Raw genomic sequence first — 20,194 nt, 5'->3', positions numbered from 1 at the left:
CTTTAGGATGGACTGGTTGGATCTCCTTGCAGTCCCAAGGACTCTCGAGAGTTTTCTCCAACACCACAGTTCAAAAGCATCAGTTCTTCCACGCTCAGCTCTCTTTATAATCCAACTCTCACAGCCATACATGACTGCTGGAAAAACCATAGCTTTGGCTAGACAGACCTTTGTCAGCAATGTAATGTCTCTGTTTTTTAATATGCTTTCTAGGTTGGTCATAACTTCTTCCAAGGAGCAAGCATTTTTAATTTCATGGCTGCAGACACCATCTGCAGTGATTTTGGAGTCCAAAAAAATAAAGCCACTGTTTCTATTGTTTCCCTATCTATTTGCCATGAAGTGATAGGACCGGATGCCGTGATCTTAGTTTTCTGAATGTTGAGTTGTAAGTATTAAATAAATGTACTAAATGATTAAATAAATAAAAATGAAATAATTCATAAATAAGATCTTTATGGAATGATAACTAAATGATATTAATCAGATATTAAAATATATTTATTAAAGTAAATAGCTCAGAAAATTCACACTCTGCTAGAAAGCTGGGCTTACAGTCGTTGCGTTAGTTTTCTGTTGCTGTATAACAAATTGCTACAAATTTAGCAGCTTAAACTAACACAAATGAAATATATCACAGTTTCTTTAGTTTCTGAAGTTGGGCACAGAGGGTCTGGGGAAGCAGAAGTTTCCTGTGATCTGTGATAAGGGATGAGGAGGTGGGGAGGAAGTGGCAAGCCCAGAGGGTGGAGAGTGTCTTGGAGAAGGTTCAGGAGCTCAGAGCTGATGTTAAGTGCAGTAGAAACAAAGTCAGCATTTCAATGGGAAGAAGGTCAGAGGCACTTCAGAGAAGAAACAGTGGCAAAGTCTGACCTTGCCCCATTGGATGCATGGTGGTGCCTTTGGGAAAGACAGGGGAGCAGAAAGGGGGAGCACATTGTCTTGGAGGGAAAAAAAGACAATGGATGCAAGTCTGACCACATTTCATTCCAACTGCCTGTCATTCATGCAAATGAAGACGTCCAGTGGACAGTTGGGATACTGGGTCGATAAGGGCATGGTAAGAAACTATCCAAGGACACGGTAGGGGCCGACTAGGTGAAAGGCTAATGAGAGAGCACAAGGGAAAAGAAAGAAGTGATGTGGAGCCTTTGCAACCGTGCTTAACAAAAAGTATGTACTCGGACAGCTTCAGAGGAGCTTCTGCAAGCTATGGATCTGTAGACCCCATCGCCAGCATCCTGAATCAGTCTGGTTAAGCACCCCTGGTCCATTGAGTAGAGACATGGGCTGTGTATCCATAGGCTCTGCGTCCTTGGATTCAACCAACCATAGAGAGGAAATGTTTTTTTTTTTAAAAATCCAGAAAGTTTCAAAAAGCAAAACTTGAATTTGCTGTGTGTTTGCAACTATTTTCTTAGTGTGCATGCCTGCTAAGTTGCTTCAGTCGTGTCTCTTTGCGACCATATGGACTGTAGCCCGCCAGGCTCCTCTGGATGGGGTTCTCCAGGGAAGCATATTGGAGTGGGTTGCCGTGGTCTCCTCCAAGGGATCTTCCCAGCCAGGGGTTGAACCCACATCTCTTATGTCGCCTGCATTGGTGGGCTGGTTCTTTATCACTAGTGCCACCTGAGAAGCCCCGTTTACTTAGCATTTATAATTTATAATACATTTACTTAGCATTTACATTGTATTATGTATTATAAGTTATAAATGAGTTAAATTATATGGCAGGATGTGCATATTTATATGCAAATAATGTGCCATTATATAGGGCACTTGAGTATCCGTGGATTTTGGTATCTGCTGGGGTCCTGGAATGAATACCCCGGAAATACCCAAGGACAAGTGCGTAAGAGATTGTTCACAAACTTGGCTGGGGCATTTCAGGAAGTTGTAAGAGCATAATTATATAGTGAGTTGGGATAGAAGAGCCTAGAGTAAGTTCAAAAAACCTATTCTAGAGCAACAGTTTAAGATGCAAGGAGATGGACCCATCAATAGGGTGTTTTGTGAGAAAACAGAACATGGTAGGAGACAGATCAACAGATCAACAAATGAAGGAGGGAATGTGGGAAATGATGATTATCCCCAAACTCCAAGAGTTTCCTATTTGACCTGAATTCAGTAGGACTCACTTACTGAATGAGAGTATTTCTTCCCGGGGAGAAATTAATTTGTACATTCATTCAGCCCAGATTCACTGAGCACTTACTATATTTCAGATAGTGTTCTAGCTGAGGAGGATAAAGCTGGGAGCAAGAGGACAGGAGCCTTCCCTGTCTCTTAGGGCCCACCTTGAGACGAATGCAAGACACCTGAGCATCTAACACGTAAAACTTCAGATAGTGATCTATTGAAGATAAAGTAGGGTTAGGGGTCCTGGGTGGTTCTCTCTGGAGGGCGTATGGAGCAAGGACTCTCTGGAAGGGACCTTTGAGACCTGAATGAAGGCACCTGTGATAACGCTTGGAGCAGAGCTTTGGAGGCAAAAGAAGAGTCGAGTGAGACTAGAACACGCCGGCGTGGATTTGTCTGGTGTTGAGACGCGCAGTCGTGCCTGACTGTTTGCGCCCGCATGGACTGCAGCACACCAGGCTTCCTGTCCTTCACCATCTCAAACTCATGCCCATCGATCGAGCCCATGATGCCATCCAACCACCTCGTCGTCTGTCGTCCCTTCTCCCCTTCTCCTCCAATCTTTCCCAGCATCCGGCTCTTTGCTAACGAGTTGGTTCTTCGCATCAGGTGGTGCGGATGAGGGAGGGCACAAAGGTCTTGGGCGGAGCGGGCAGGATGAGAAATCAGAGTAACGGGTGAGAGTCAGCCAGGGCCAGAGCGCTTGCAGGTCTCAGCGCCCGTGATGGTTAAAGAACTTTCTGGCTGCCCCGCGAGGGACGGACTAAAGGGGGCAGAGCGCAGACCGTCCGTTTATCAGGCGCCTTATTTCGGACTTTCCCTGCCACCTTTAAGTCCTCCAAGGTAACTGCCTATTTATTTGAACGCGAATTTCCCTCAGGTGTTCCGGCAGCTTAGGTCAAAGGCAGGTCCCCAGGTCAGCCGCTGGACCAGGTGACTGATCCGGCGCCCGGAGGCGGGCCTGGGGCTCCCTGACTCCGCGCGAGGGATGCGCTCGGGTCGCCCTGGCGCCTTCCACCTCCGAGCGGCCTTGCCCTGACCTGCTTCCCGGGAATGCCGGGCCCGCCTCTCGCCAGTCCCAGCGGGACGTGAGCTCCTCTGGCTTCTAGCGGGGTTCCCCGGCAGCTCGCCCTGGGGATTCGGGTCCAAAACCCACCCTCTGGCCTCGGCTCGCTGGAAGGGGGCGGGTGCGGGCGCGAACCTTATCTCGGGCTCCGCCTCCGGGGCCGGGAGCGTCCCGCGCGCTCCGCACCGGCCGCCCGGGGCAGACGGGCTCCGGGCTCCGGGAGGGGAGGGCGGCCGACCCGCTCCGGCCCAGGTGGTGGCAGGGCCGCGGCCGGTCACTTCCAGGACCCCCGGGCCCGCGCGGGGCTCGCCGCTGCCGCGACAGCACCCCTGAGCAGGGACGCGCGCCAGGTAAGGCGGCCCCTTCTCCCCTGTCCCTGCCGTGACTGCAAACTGGGGACCTCCGGCTGGAGCTCCCGCGTCTGCAGGGTGCAGTTTCTTCCCGCGCGTGCGGAGGCAGCGGGTGAACCGGCCGGCAGAGTCGGCGCCCAGGATGGAGGCTGGGACCCGGGATCTGTCCTGCAAAGTTCCTGGGCGGTCGCATGATCCCCGGAGCTTCTCTGGACTCTGATTTCTGCTCGGAGCATTCTGGACTCTGCAAATGGATGGTGCGCGGTGATTTACTCCCCTAAGCTCAGCTCTCTGGGCCGCGCGGTCTTTCTAGAAGGGGCTCTGGTGTCCGCACGTGCGTCGCCGGGAGCGTGTTGCCGAGAGCGGGGTGGCGGGCTGTGCGCGGTGCCCCGCAGGTTCTCTGAGACTGCGGCCCTGGAGGCTCACTCAGGGGAGCGTGAAAAATCCGGGGCCGGGACGGCACCCAGTCAATTGTATCGGAATCTGTGGGAGTGGGCTACACACTTCCCAGGTGACTGCCAGGTGGTGTGGTTTGGGAACCAGTGGGTGACAGCCCTGCTTCTCCAAGCAAGGGGCGTCTCTTGGCAGCAGCAGCAGCCTCCCCTGGGAACTTTCAGATATGCAAACTCGAGGGGCCCGCTTGGGAGGCACAGACATCCGAATCTGAAACTGCGGGGTAGGGACCAGCCCTCTGTGTGTTCCTGGACCCTGCAGGTCATGCTAGCGCTGGCTCACTGTAGAGGGCTCTGGGTCGGGTTTCAGCGGAGGGAAGGGCAGACGCCTTTGGATCTCCTTCCAGAGAAGGGAGGAAACAGACCCCTTTTCCGAAAATCTTAGATATTTATCAGTAGGGTTCTACCCATATTAAAAAAAAAATGCCGCGGACTTTTGGAGAATTCTGAAAAGGGCGGAGACTTAGCCATCACCTGGAGCGAGTTTTCCTGTAGCAAACATTTTCTATTTTTAAGAGTTGAAAGGAAGCCAAAGAAGACATGCACCTAAGAATCTCCTGGCTGCAATAACACCAACGCTTGGCCCCTGATGGGGCTGCTCCCTATCATCCCTGTCATCAGTACACGTTACAGGACTCATATGAGGTATGAGCAACTGGAGGTTTCAGGGATTCATGCCAGTTCTCCAGAGTGCAAGGAAATTCAGCCTTGCAGGTCTCTGAATTCTCTGAGTGGCTCCTTTTTTTTTTTTTTTTAAGATAGAGATCTGAGATTTCAAAATTTTGGCCAAAAAAAAAAAAAAATTCCAGCTGTTCATAAGTCGTTAGTACAGAAATAGAATGACTTTGCAAATAGGCTTAAATGGATCTGAAAATCTGATGTTGGAAACAAAGCTAGAAGAGGCGTGACTGTGGTCCTAGCACACCTGTGCTGGGGTGAACACTGCTCGAACAGTTGCTTTTCAAGCTGCTATTGTCAGAGCCAATTTGTGATGAAGTATAGAGTCCTTTAAGGGGCAGGTTCCAAGCTTGTGTTTAGAGAACTGGGGGGAATATAGGTTGTGGTGAGGACTAGGAGCCTCAATCTGAGGCCCAAGCTGAAGGTTCAAGATCTGTTCTTCTGATTCTCTGAGCTCTGGGGCAGGGGTATAACTCTGTGAGCCTCACCTTCCTCATCTGCAAAATGGGCACTGCCACAGTTCTCGTGTTGTCAGAGTTGAAGGAAATAATGCTTCCAGCATAGTCAATGAAATATTTGCTAGTCCGAAATGTGCTCACACACACAGACACACACTCCAACTAAAAAGAAAAGAAAGACCTAATCCCCAAACACTTCGAATGAAAACTATGTTGAGAACATGGTCACATTTTTTATTACCATGTATTTACGTGTCAGCCTCACCCTTAGAATTTAAAGTTTTTCCTTCTTACTAGCAGCTGAATATATGGACATCTTCTAATTATCTTCCTAATTTTACTCTATGTTTTATATAGAACTTTCTAGAAAAAATTTTTTTCTAGTAGATTATCTTCAAGTCAACAGCCTAGTTTTTAATCTACCCACTGTGTATGGTAAAGGTTTTACCATCTGGTGGAATTTATAATCTTCACATTCAAATTTAAACAGCCTTAAATCTGGCTCTCCAGAATATCATTCCTTATAAAACACAGTTCAAATGGTAGGCCTGGCATGCTGTGGCTTCCAAGAACATCAGTTTAGAAGTCCTACCTGGTATTTCCTAGGTTCTTGAGAGAGAAAAAATGAAACCTATCCAGTTATATCAAGGTTTGTTCAAGATAATGTGAGAGAGAGCAAGCTGAGGACACAGCAAGGACAAGCCTCAACTGGCAGAAAGGGCAGGTGAGGCCATTGAACTGTCCTTTTCTTTCTTAGCTGCAATAATTTCACAATGCTTCAGAACCACACACAGAAGAAGCAACTCCTTTTACAATATTTGATTGGAATTGATCTGGGCGATCCTCTTAGAACCAAAGAGTTCTAGTAAAGAAAAAAAAATGGGGATTAATTCCAAAAAATATGCCACTTGACTCTGTACTTTGAAATGCGTCTCGATTCACCTTTAATTTTAGTGATAAGTTGACTATTATATTTCCAACTTGGGATGCAATTTTAGGACTCATCTTCCATCTTTAAATGTAAGAGATTGTACTCTTTCTGTTAACAGTCTTCTGTGACTTCTAGAAGACTAAATATAATACAGGTTTCAGCACATAAACATCTTGGTTACTCCATTCAGGAAATCAGGTCTTCATTAGGATACTTTGGAAGTTACAATGTAATGTTATTAAATTGAATATGATTAGAATTTAATGTTATTAAATTAAATGTAATTGTAACTTGATGTAAGTAGGGTTTTCTTTTTGGCTTACTATGTATAAGATGAGGAGTGGCTCTGGGCATGAAAAGTGAAGATCAGAGGCACTTCTCTTCATGGGGAAAATGAAGGCATGTGGAAGCAAATTAAAAGGCTCAATAATCAAATTATGCATCCTGGATAATTTAACTCAAGAGCTGAGCATCTGTGATGTTGCAAGTCAGCGACAAGATGAGGCAGCCCAGTGAGTGGACAGTTTGGAAAGATGCTAATACCCCACGGTGATTTCATGATTCTCCGCTTGCAGGCACAAGGGCTGGAGCAGAGATAATCATAAAGAAGTGAGCTTAATTGCCTTTATTTTTCATAACTTGGCTCACTTAGAAAGGTTCTGATTGTCTTCATTTCAGTCCATTTATTTTGATGGCCTGCTTTGTTCCAAAGTTGATGGTTTTACCATTAGGGCCAACCTGGAAAGTCATGTGAGCAAAACACATCACAGGAAAGGGATATAAGTTTTTATTTTGTATTTATTATTTTTGGATTGTATTTCTCAGCATGCAGTAGTAACTCTTTAGTTTGTTTCATTAGCATTCTTGTGGGAAACAAGTTGAAATATTTATTCCTGGCAAGCGATCCAGTCTCATGAAAAGAGAATTGGCTCTGTGGCTGAGCCTTCTCCATCTCAGTTATGGACACACACTTTTCAACCACAATGCCAAGCCTTGAGTCCTGACTGTCACTTACTAGTTGTTTGAACTTGGACCAGTTGTGTAACCTTTCTTTGTTTCTGTTTCCTCCTTAGTAAAATTGGGGTGAATGCATACTAAGTCGCTTCAGCCATGTCTGACTCTTTGTGACCTCATGGACTGTAGCCCCCCAGGCTCCTCTGTCCATGGGATTTCCCAGGCAAGAATACTGGAGTGGGTTGCCATGCCCTCCTCCAGGACACCTTCCTGACCCAGGGCCCAAACCTGTGCCTCTTAAGTCTCCTGCTTTTGGCAGGTGGGTTTTTTTTTTTTTTTTTTTACCACTGGCACCACCTGGGAAGCCCTAAAACTGGGGAATAGTACCTACATCAGGGGGGTTATCATGAGGAGTAAATGAGTCAACGAACATAAAGTTCTACTAACAGTAAATGCTTAATAAGTATTTCCTATCTTTCCACCTTGGAGGTTAATGGTTTAAGCTGATGCTCTCTTTTTCTCTTTTCACCTCTGAAAGTTAGATCCTGAAAAGGCAGTGCTAATTCAGGTTATGTCATTTGATGCTTTTTCTGTTTAAGCTAGTAAGAGAATTTGTTTCTGAATAAATGAAGTCCTTCAACTTTCTTGGAAAATAATGCAAACTTTTGAACAACATTCCACAAGTTCCCAGATGCTGCTACTGCGGGCCTGAGACCACACTCAGAATGACTGCTTCACCCACGAGGTCCCAAACTGGACTAAACATTGGAATCACCTGAGATCAGAGCTGTAGCATGTTGATGCCCAAACTGATTAAAAAGTTAATCAGTTGGGTTAATTTATTGTGAAATGTAGTTGTCATGTGCTTTGAAAAAGAGAGGCTGTGTACCATTACACCTGACCTGTTTATATGGAATTCCTATGCACTCATAGCATTTTTAGGGATATTATAATTTGTCCAACTGAAATGGGGAAACAGTCTTGGGGACCTCATTCTTGGCTAAATGCTCAGGAACAGTCGGTGGTGGCACCAGATAACAACAGGCTTCCTGTATTTTGCTCAGTACATTTTTCATTCAACTGCCTTGTCTTCTGAAAAATCAGATAATGTGGTAGAAGCACATAATCCCAGATAAAGTGCCCTAGGAATCCTATGGACCTGCCTGTCTCCCTTGACCCAGTTTGATTTTTGATTTCAGGGTTATTTATTGAAAAGCTTTTCTAAATGAAAATTCACTGACATCACCGTAGCTAAGTGTAAGAAAATAAACATATAGCTAGCCATTGTGAAAAGGATAAGTTGTTTTTCTGGCTAGGTTAAGGATCTAGTTGAGTTTTTCGTCTTTGCTGTTACTTTAGCAGTTTGGCTTTTACTAATGAAAAACTCAGAGGTATCTTTGAAAATTTCAGGAAACATGGACAGTTTTCTCAAGTCCAAGTTTGGTGACCTTCTGGGAATCCTGCCAGGTTCTTGTGTTTGATTCACTATTTAATTTTTGTTTTGACTTGTCTTGTTTTGATATAGGTCAGTGTAGCCATGATTGCAGTGTTACGTTACCTGTTAACTGTTTGTTTTTACAGTTATTGGTGTCAAAAAGAAAAGATTAAGAACTGATACAATTTTCTTTTTCTTTTTTTTTTATTGTTGATTTCTTTTTTTTTTTTTTAGTTTTTTATTTTTAAAATTTTAAAATCTTTAATTCTTACATGCGTTCCCAAACATGAACCCCCCTCCCTCCTCCCTCCCCATAACATCTCTCTGGGTTATCCCCAAATTCTAAGTAAAAACTTCTAGTGAAGTTTGAGCTTTATAGGAAGTTCTTCTAAATACATTCTTTGGAAATGTAGCCTTTTGCATTTTTATTATGTAACAGGGGTAAATACAAACAAACACACAGAATGTACATTTTATATTTTTATGGTAACTATCAAATCTATAGGTGATTCAATGAAACAAAGTATTGAATGTTTTACAAATGCTAAACCTTGCTGTATTTCTCTACTGAATTAAGAAGGGGCAGTTTGATTCCAACTCAAGGGGTTGTCTAGGCACTCACCAGTACCCAGAATTAGATACAATATTAAAGATAAGGAAAGGAGGAACATTCTTTGTAAGTGTTCAGCCAATAATCAAACTGTGGTGAAGTGTCTGTCCAGCTTGACTGTCCCTTGGGATTCAGAGAAGTTACTTTGTTCAGTTTAGTAAGTCTATTGAGAGCCAATTGGCCGTTTTGTTTTTTCAAATGGAAAGCTCCTTGAAATTTATTATATAAAAATAGCACTTTGTACCTATTTTTAAGTGAAAAAATGTATAAGGCAAAAATAGTTTTGATTTAAATTTATGAAAATCAACAAGCGTGGCATGATGTGTTATGTCACTGTGTTTCTTTTCAAACCGTTTTGACTCTCATTTAACATAATGTCTTGAATTAATCTTTAGAAAGGGCTGAATATGATTTTTTAAAAAAAATTATTGAAATATAGTTGATTTCCAATATTATGTTAGTTCAAGGTATACAGCACAATATTCAGTTATGCATATGTATAAAATATATATATGTGTATATATAGGTATATATGTTCTTTTATAGGTTATTACAAGATATTGAGTGTAGTTCTCTGCACTATACAGTAAGTCCTTGTTGTTTATCTATTTTATGTATAGTAGTGTATATCTGTTAATACCAAACTCCTGATTTATCCCTCCCCTCTTTCCCCCTTTGGTAATGGTAAGTATGGTTTTTGTCTCTGTGGGCCTATTTCTGTTCTGTAAATAGGTTCAATTGTATGATGCTTTTTAGAGTCGACATATAAGTGGTGTCATATGGTCTTTGTCTTTCTCTGCCTGACTTACTTCACTTAGTATATAATCTCTAGGTCTATCCATGTTGCTGCATGTGGCATTATTTCATTCCTTTTTATGGCTACTATTCCATTCTGTATGTAGACCATATCTTTATTCATTGACAGATTATAGCAGCACTATATACAATAACCAAGACATGGAAGCAACCTGTGTCCATTAGGAGGTGAATTTGATTTGAATTTATATTATGGCAAGAAGTGAAGAAGTTAGCCCAGAGGGAGGCACTGTGGAGAAGAGAAAACCCAAGGTCCTGAGAATGCGGATGACTCCTGCACTTCTCTGGAGGAACTTTCCTTTTTTTCTGACAGTGCCTTTCCGTCCTTCCATAGTTCCTTTTCTTTTCTTTCCCTGTTGAAATCACTTGTTTGCTAGCACTTCTGGACTAAGGTTTGAAATGAGAGAGAGTGAAAGATGCTTCGTGAGGAGCAGAGATGCCAAGGTAACTGTCTTAGGTAGAGTGGTTCATACATTTCCTACTTAAGTCCCTTTGGAATGAGGAGAGAGCAGGGATGAAAAGAGAATGTGGAATTCAGAACTCTTTTTTTTTTTTTTTCTTTATCTTTCCTTTTTTTAAAAAAATTATTTACTTATTTATTTTTTACTTTACAATACTGTATTGGTTTTGCCATACATCAGCATGAATCTGCTACGGGTGTACATGTGTTCCCAATCCTGAACCCCCCTCCCATGTCCCTCCCCATACCATCCCTCTGGGTCATCCCAGTGCACCAGCCCCAAGCATCCTGTATCCTGCATCGAACCTAGACTGGTGATTTATTTCTTAGAACTCTTGATGAGATATGGAGGCACATGGAAACTTATTCAAACTCTTGTATAACTTAGTGGCGGCAAGTTTGTCAATGTGGAATGTGACCTACAGTCTAAGTTATATGTTGTTTTCGTTCTGCCATTTGAATAATAGTAATAGTATTTGTGCATGAAGTGCTAAATAAATAGACATACATTATTTCCAAGAAGGCTATGGACCAGGAAATGGGAAACCTGGTTTCTCATCCCAGTCTACCACTAACTTACTAAATTGGTTGCTTATCAGAAAAGCCTGTAGTAAAACAGACTTGGTAGGCGTGATTGTAAAGTCTTCTCTCATTTCCTTTTTCTTGGTGAAAAGCACCATTTGAGACCATCATGGATCATATGAAGAGTTGTAGCTTAGACCATCTGTGTTCAGAGGTGAAGTCAGTTTGAGTAAAACCCTTTAGGAAGTTAGTCTCTGGAGAAATGTAGCATTCCTTCCCCAAATTCCTATAACAATATTCTTGAATGTTTACTGAAGATGGATGTTACTGTGCATGGGAAATAATGAGATAGCAGATCTTTTTATTTCAAGAAAATTGTATTTTCCTTTTCATGATGCCTAAACAAACTCTTTTGGCCTCCATATGGGAATTATATAAAACATATTCACTGGTCTTTTCAACACTTGGAAAAAAATTCTTATTCTTAAGTATGGGTTTATAAGTGAAATCATGTTTATATGAGTAATCATATTATATTTTTGAGCTCAAAATTGTATGTTCTCAAAATGTTAACAGTTGCATTTTGGAGGTAGTATGATAGATATTTTCTTTCCTGATTTTCTTTGTTTCCTCTATTTTTTAATACACATGTATTACCTTTATAATGCAAAAAATAAATACATAACTACATGCTTTTTAGAGGAAGCATATGAAATGGTAATTTTGAATACTAATACAAATGAGAAATAATGATGTTACAATGTGATTAATTTACATTTCTGTAATTCACAAAGCACTTGTGTGAGATGTACTTTGAAATACCAGACACACTAATAAGAGATAGCAAAATCTGGTGAAAATGATAGGTGTGATTTTTATTAAAAGCAAAACATCATTTTCTTACTCCTTGTGAGTGCCAAAAGAATATTATGTATTCTAATCCTGTAAAGCCATTGAGGATTATAGCTGAGATCGGGGTTGGGGGGGTTATGTAGTCTTGGCCCTGCCACTTTGCACCTGTGTGACCTTGTTCATGGTTCTTAACCTTTTAAAGCTTAATTTGCCCATCTGTCAAGAGAGGATCAAAGGACCTACTTCATGCTGTGGTCAAGAGTGTTCAGTGGAATAATTCACACAAACTCTTAAACACAGTGCCTGGCAAGGAAAGGTACTCAAATTAGTTATTACCACAAGTGTAATATTCTTGCTACTTCTGATCTTGTTCACATGTCTGACGTGGATATCTACCTTGTGGAAAGCTTGCTGCTTCATTAGATGAGGATATCCTCCAGGCAGCCTGGGTCATGGCGGAGAGGTGAACCCAGACTTTCACCCTTCTCCACTTTGTGCTGGGGATGCAGGGGAGCGTGTCTCCTGAAGCTAGCAGTGCTCTAGAGGTGCCAACAGAGGCTTTGCAGAGCAACTCCTGTGACTCTAAGTACTCATTATGGAGTCTGGGAGGCCAGCATCCTTTGCCAGTGGTTGTTGGGTGGAGTTGGAAGTGTCCTTAGGTCTGACCTGCAGCTGCAGGTGGTTTGTCATGAGCTCCTAGATTTTAGCAATTGTAGAGGTCTCGTTGGTCAGGGTCCTGGATAGTCCATCTTGTGCATGCATGTGTGAAGTCACTAGAGTCGTGTCTGACTCTCTGCAACCCTATGGACTATAACCTGCCAGGCTCCTTTGTCTATGGGATTCTCCAGACAAGAATACTGGAGTTGGGTTGCCATGCTCTGGTCCAGGGGATCTTCCCAACCCAGGGATCAAACCTGCATCTCTTATATCTCCTGCGTTGGTAGGTGGGATTTTTCACAACTAGCGCCACATGGGAAGCTTGACTACTCCCTCTTTTGGCTCTTTGAAAATTAGAAGATTGCTTTGTTTTCAGGCAGATGCAACTCTGGGTTTCAGTATCCAGTTGCCTCCTCAACTAGAGACCTTTGTGTGGCCATAGCCCAGAATTTTATGTATCTGTATAGGATATGCGTTAATTCGTCCACTAGGCAAATATTTTTCCAGCTCTTTCCATGGATTAATTCCAGATCCTAGAGATGTAGCAAAAATGAGACACAATCCCTGTCCTCCAGGACTCACAATCTCTTTGCAAATTTCACTGCGTCTGCTTTGTCTATCAGGGTTGGTATCATATCACGGAACTCTTAACCCTAGTACATTGCTGCTCTCAGTAGAGTGCTTCAAAGAGGGTGTCATGGTTGATTTCATATGTTAATTGCTCCCATACCCACTAATCTGAAGGTTTATTATTGGGGGTCCCTGGGTCTATGCTCTTCTCAAAACTGTGATGAACTCTATATGTATAATGTATATCAGTAAGTTTCTACAAAGTGTTTAGACTAGGCACAGAGTCTACCTATCCAAAAACTAAACAAAAACCCATGATGAACTGAATTGAAGTGATCATGGCTTAAAATAGAAGGAAGTTATGGAGACGCTGGGAAAATCAGAATCAATTATTTTTAGACTACACATGTCAGAGCCTTGAAAAAAAATGTAAATATTTTTGAGCTCTGATTCATTCTCAATTAGTCAATTAAGTGAATGTCTGGCCAGTTACCAATATAGGCTAGTGAGAGCCATTTGTGCATCTGTATTTCCTTAACTGTGCCTCGAAATATTTTTAATTTTTAGCTGAATAGTGTAATTTCACATTGGACATTTTTCGGCCAGACCTATTACATCATTAAATGCTAAGCTTGAGTAGTACAATGAGTTTGTGTGTTTTAAATGTTTCTACATCATCTTGGATAAGGCTGCCAAGTTGAATTTCATATCTCCTATCTAGAAACCTGCCATGTTATCCATACTTGAGCCTAAAACAGTTTAAGTAAGACTAGTGAAGCAATTATAATTTCATATTTTCAAACGCTTTGAATACTAATGACTTTAAGAATAAATGTGTGCATGTTTTCCACTTCATTCCATCTTCAACTTTTCCACAAAGATGAGGGTGTATCATAAAGAGAGCTGCAAGAAGAGCCTCTTTCCCCTTCCTCTCTATAGTTGTTTTCATGTTGCCAATCCTTAAGCAAAGCCAATCTATTTCTCAAGACAGTATCCTCAAGGAATCTGATTATTACAGGGTTGCCATCTTCTCAAATGCAGGGAAGGAGAATCCTAGCCCTGCTTCTCCAGAGTGTAAAACTCTGCTACTTTTACTGTTCAGTTCAGTTGTTCAGTCGTGTCCGATTCTTTTCAACCTCATGGACTGCAGCACACCAGTCTTCCCTGTCCATCACCAACTCCCGGAGCTTACTCAAATTCATGTCCATCGAGTCAGTGATGCCATCCAACCGTCTCATCCTCTGTCGTCCCCTCTTCCTCCTGCCTTCAATCTTTCCCAGCATCAGGGTCTTTTCTAATGACTCAGTTCTTCGCATCAGGTGGCCAAAGTATTGGAGTTTCAGCTTCAGCATCAGTCCTTCCAACGAATATTCAGGACTGATTTCCTTTAGGATTGACTGGTTGGATTTCCTTGCAATCCAAGGGATTCTCAAGAGTCTTCTCTAACACAGTTCAAAAGCAACAAGTCTTCAGTGCTCAGCTTTTGTTATAGTCCAACTCATATCCATACATCAGTTCAGTTCATTTGCTCAGTTGTGTCCCACTCTTTGCGACCCCATGGACTGTAGCACACCAGGCCTCCCTGTCCATCACCACCTCCCCGTGTTTACTCAAACTCATGTTCATTGAGTTAATGATGTCATCCAGTGATCTCATCCTCTGTCATCACCTTCTCCCACCTTCAAACTTTCCCAGCACCAATGAGTCAGTTCTTCACATCAGGTGGCCAAAGTGTTGGAGTTTCAGCTTCAGCATCAGTCCTTCCAGTGAATATTCAGGACTGATTTCCTTTAGGATGGACTGGTTGGATCTCTTTGCAGTCCAAGGGACTTGCAAGAGTCTTTTCCAACACCACAGTTCAAAAGCATCAGTTCTTTGGCACTCAGCTTTCTTTATAGTCCAACTCTCACATTCATACATGACTACTGGAAAAATCATAGCTTTGACTAGATGGACCTTTGTTGGCAGAGTAATGTCTCTGCTTTTTAAAATGCTGTCTAGGTTGGTCATAGCTTTTTTCCAAGAAGCAAGTGTCTTTTAATTTCATTGCTGCAATCACCATCTGCGGTGATTTTGGAGCCCTAAAAAATAAAGTCTGTCACTGTTTTCATTGTTTCCTCATCTGTTTGCCATGAAGTGATGGGGCCAGATGCCATGATCTTAGTTTTCTGAATGTTGAGTTTTAAGCCAGCTTTTTCACTCTCCTCTTTCCCTTTCATCAAGAGGTTCTTTAGTTCCTCTGCACTTTCTCCCATAAGGGTGGTGTCATTGGCATATCTGAGGTTATTGATATTTCTCCCAGCAATCTGATTCCAGCTTGTGTTTCATCCAGCTTGGCATTTCTCATGATGTACTCTGCATATAAGTTAAATAAGCAGGATGACAATATACAGCCTTGACATACTCCTTTCCCGATTTGGAACCAGTCTGTTGTTCCACGTCCAGTTCTAACTGTTGCTTCTTGACCTGCATACAGATTTCTCAGGAAGCAGGTCAGGTGGTCTGGCATTCCCATCTCTTGAAGAATTTCCCACAGTTTGTTGTGATCCACACAGTCAAAGTCTTTGGTGTAATCAATAAAATCTACTTTTACTGTAGACAATTTCAAATTTTGACTTTTTTCCTTTTAAAATCTTTCTCCTGGGACTTGTTTTCTCAGAGCCATTTCTTCATGTGTGCTAACAGGGAAAGAAAGAAGGCATATTTTATTATCTGCAAAAGCTGCAAGAATGGGCTTCAGTTTCTGTGATCATTGTCCTCACTGGGGAGTTGCCCATGTGCTCAGTTGCACAGTCATTTTGTCTGACTCTTTGTGACCCCACAGACTGTGGCCCACCAGACTCTTCTGTCCAAGGAGTTTTCCAGGCAAGAATACTGGAGTGGGTTGCCGTTTCCCACTCCAGGGGATCTTCCTTACCCAGGGATGGAACCCTGTGTCTCTGGCATTGGCAGGCAGATTCATCACTGTGCCATCTGGGAAGCCTCCATTAGGGAGTTGGGAAGTTTTAAATGCAACAACAAGGAATTTTGATATATCAAAAGGGCAGAGGGGAGACAAGTGCTCCCAAGAAAGCTGTTATTGTCTTTCTTCCTATTCACAAAAAGGAGCTACTGATAATCATAAAAATGTTGATTCTGTGCTGTGGGCGGGGGGTGGGGGAGGGAGTGATGAGTCAGCAAGCTCCCTGGCTCCCTGGGTACCTGGTAGACTGAGGTTGCTTATGGTATGATTGGGAGGTGAACTACTTCAAATATAAGTTTGGAAGCAAAGTAAGGCTCCAGATGGTTTAATGCTGGAGGTCGGTGCCAGGGAAGATTTGGTCTGTGTCATACTTTGCTTCATGGAGGAGGTGTGGCATGAGCCTGCTTCTAGAAGCATGGTTCAGTTTAGACGCACGCAATAGTCAACATAAATCATAGGGCTGGAAATTACCTTACAAGTAATTGTCATTTGTGATACAAACGTTGTTTATACGAATGACGCTTGATGCCTTAATCTCTCCCAATAGCATAACTAATGAGCACATGATCCGATGCCAGATACCGTTAAGGATGGGAAACTTTCAGCTTTAAACATCCTTATTTATTAAAAATGATTTTCTTAGGTTAAACTGAAAAATTCCTCCTTGGGATGCCCATGCACTGGTCCTTATTCTGTGCTCTAGGAGTAACAGGGACAAAAAAAAAAAAAAAATCTCTTCCACTTCAAATCCAGTCATGCCAGGATTTGAAGACAAGTGGAACATGGTATTCTAAAACTGCTTCTTTCTTTCTTTGTCTTTTGCATGGTTTACAGTTACTTCTCCAGCCTGGTCCACCTTCCCTGGACATGCTGAGTATTGATTCTTTCTGACCATTGGTTGCTAAATAGAAAGGGTGTAGCCCTGCTCTTTTCTCACTGTGGCCCAAGAGCAAACTAATTTTTGGCAGCTAGCTCAGACAAATGACTTCAGTTTGCCATTAGCTAAGGCCTTTTTGTCTGCTCAGCCCTCCAGCTGTTAGGCCAACGGATTCCTTTTAAGCATTCCACAATCCAAATTTTGGATCCCAGGGTTTTTGTGTATTTCTTTTGAATTTTGTCTTATTGTGATTGGTTCATTATTTATCCAGGTGAGATCTTATCCACAGGCTTCCATTCAATCAGTTAGAAATCTTTTTTAGCTTTTCTTTATCTAGAAACTTGATTTGCATGTCATCATTTTCCTCACTCAAATTATGGATAACCAATGAACTTGGCAGGACACATGGCAGAATTCTAAAATATCTCGCCAGAAACCTCTGGCCAGGTTGGCAGCCACTGTTACTCACCATGGGGGAGCCATTGGATTAGTTTTATATCCAGACTACATTTATCTGCTCTCATTTTTGAAGTGTCATAAGTACAGTCTTCTCATGATATCAGCCTTGTGCGTGTGCATGCTAAGTCGGTTCATTCGTGTCTGACTCTTTGTGACCCTATGGACCATAGTCCATAGGCTCTTCTGTCCATGGGATTCTCCAGACAAGAGTACTGGAACGGGTTGCCATACCCTCCTCCAGGGAAATCTTCTTGACCAGCGATTGAACCCGCGTGTCTTATGTCTACTGGATTGGTAGGAGGGTTCTTTACCACTAGCGCCACAGAGGAAGCCCAATCCTATCAAAAAGGTACAGGTCAAACCATACAGCACTGGGAACTCTATTCAATATTCTGTAATAACCTGTATGGGAAAAGCATCTGCTAAAGAATGAATGTGTGTCTATGTATGATTGAACCACCATGCTCTACACCTGAAACTAACAACACTGTAAATCAACTATACATCAATACCACTTTTTAAAAAAGTGGAAAAAGTGCAGGTCAGTTTAATGTGATTTATTCTTGGTAGTTAAAAACATTGTGTACTGTTTAGGACATATTCCTCTTGTAAGGTTTGTAAGTGCTTGCAAAAAGGAGTGACGTTTAGAATGTTTAACAACCAGAAAAGCCAGGGCACCAGCTTTGCAGCTCGGGCACAGGGCAGTCAGAGGAGACGTCAGGGCAGCCAGCTGACAGCTGATTTAATCCCTCAGCCTTGTGGGTTTCCCAGAAGCCCACGTGCTCTTGATCTTCAGTGGCATTTCTTTTCTCCTTTCTGTAAGTTTCTGCTGTTTATTACTTGGGCTTTGAGCACTGGTCTATATCTCACAAATGAAGATATATTGTGAAACAGACTTAAAACTGGGAATGGGTGTGATTTGTTTAAGGGCTTGATGGGAAGGGAGGGTTTATTGAAGGGAGAGCTGGAAATATTTCCAAATACAGGACCTGGAGCCCTTCTGTAGAAATGGTCACTGAAGCAGAGAGGGTGTGTAGTGTTTCCGGCTGAGCACAAATCTGTCAATCACAAGCTAACCAGAAAAAGTCTAGACGATGAAGACCAATCAAGACAGATGCTATCTTTTGAGAAACAGTGAAGAAATGTTGCCAAGGGCACTGTAAAAGGATTGATTATCTCAAGGAAGGGTAACTCTCATGGAGGGTATGATCTTAAGCAGAAGGAGATAAAGGAGCAGGGTATGGGGGTGGGTGAGAGGAGGCATTTCTTTGGAACCATTGGAGGTCATTGATGCTGAGGTGAGCATTTCCATAATGGTGAGTATGTACATACAACTTTATTGAATTTTAGAGAAAATGAATAGTGAACATTTGAAGCTGTAAGATGAGTATAATACTTTCTTGAGATGTATGGTTAATAGAAAACAGTAGGGAAAAACCTAGAGTGGGCAGATTTAAGCAGAGAAACATAAACTTTCTGCCTTCCTGGTTAATGTTGTTGTATTGTTCAGTGGCTAAGTTGTGTCTTCTCTTCATGGCGCCATGGTTTGCAGCACACCAGCTTTCCTTGTCTTTCACTATCTCCCAGAGCTTGCTCAAACTCATGTCCATTGATGCCATTCAACCATCTCATCCCCTGTCACACCTTTCTCCTCCTGACCTCAATCTTTCCCAGCATCAGGATCTTTTCCTTTAAGTCGGCTCTTCGCACCAGGTGGCCAAAGTATTGGTGCTTCAGATTCAGCATCAATCCTTCCAATGAATATTCAGGGTTTCTTTAGGATTGACTGGTTTGATCTCCTTACTGTTCAAGGGATGCTCAAGAGTTTTCTCCAGCACCACAGTTCAAAAGCATCAATTCTTTCGTGCTCAGCTTTCTTTACAGTCCAACTCTCACATCCAGATGTGTCTACCGGATGGACTGTTGTTGACAAAGTGGTGTCTCTGCTTTTTAATATACTGTCTAGGTTTGTTATAGCTTTTCTTCTAAGGAACAAGCATCTTTTAATTTCATGGCAGCAGTCACCATCCACAGTGATTTTGGAGCCCAAGAAAAGAAAATCTGTCATTGTTTCCATTTCTTCCCCATCTATTTGCCATGAATTGATGAGATTGGTTGCCATGATCTTAGTTTTTTGATTGCTGAGTTTCAAGCCAGCATTTTCACTCTTCTTTTCACCCTCATCAAGAAGCTCTGTTGTTCCTCTTTGCTTTCTGCCGTTAGACTGGTATCATCTGCATATCTGAGGTTGCTGATATTTCTCCTGGCAATTTGGATTCCAGCTCATGAGTTATCCAGCCCAGCATTTTGCATGATGTACTCTGCATAGAGGAAAGGGAAATAGCAATCTACTCCAGTATTCTTGCCTGGAAAATCCCATGGACAGAGTAACCTGCTGGGCTACAGTCTATAGGGTGCAAAGAATCGAACATGACTGAGTGCACGTGCGCGCGCGCACGCACACATACACACACACACACACACACAGTATATAGAAGTTAAATAAGCAGGGTGAAAACATACAGCCTTGACATACTGCTTTCCTAATTTTGAACCAGTCCATTGTTCCGCGTCTGGTTCTAACTGTTGCTTCTTGACCTGCATACAGGGTTCTCAGGAGACAGGTTAGGTGGTCTGGTATTCCCATCTCTTTCAGAATTTCCCACTTTTTTTTTGTGATCCACACTGTCAAAGGCTTTAGTGTAGTCTGTAAAGCAGAAAAAGATGTTTTTTTCCCCCTGTAATTCCTTTTCTTTTTCTATGATCCAATATATGCTGGCAATTTTACCTCTGGTTTCTCTTCCTTTTCTAAATCCAGCTTTTACATCTGGAAGTTCTCAGTTCGCATACTGCTGAAACCTAACTTGAAGGATTTTGAGCATCACCTTGCTAGCATGTGAAATGAGCATAATTATATGCTAGTTTGAGCATTCTTTGGAATTGCTC

General features: G+C 42.5%; 1 protein-coding gene across 1 annotated transcript in view; it reads left to right on the top strand.

Moving 5' to 3' along the window:
* Nucleotides 3,358-20,194, top strand: part of COL21A1 (collagen type XXI alpha 1 chain) — a 254,450-nt gene continuing 237,613 nt past the window's right edge. Inside the window, exon 1 of the mRNA XM_018039271.1 lies at nucleotides 3,358-3,555. The gene's annotated coding sequence lies outside the window, so the exon portion shown is untranslated. The remainder of the gene's footprint in view (nucleotides 3,556-20,194) is intronic.

The sequence above is a fragment of the Capra hircus genome, chromosome 23 (assembly GCF_001704415.2).
Source record: "Capra hircus breed San Clemente chromosome 23, ASM170441v1, whole genome shotgun sequence".
Classification (NCBI taxonomy): Eukaryota; Metazoa; Chordata; class Mammalia; order Artiodactyla; family Bovidae; genus Capra; species Capra hircus.
The sequence above is the reverse complement of the archived record's forward strand: the minus strand, read 5'-3'. Positions and strand labels throughout refer to the sequence as shown.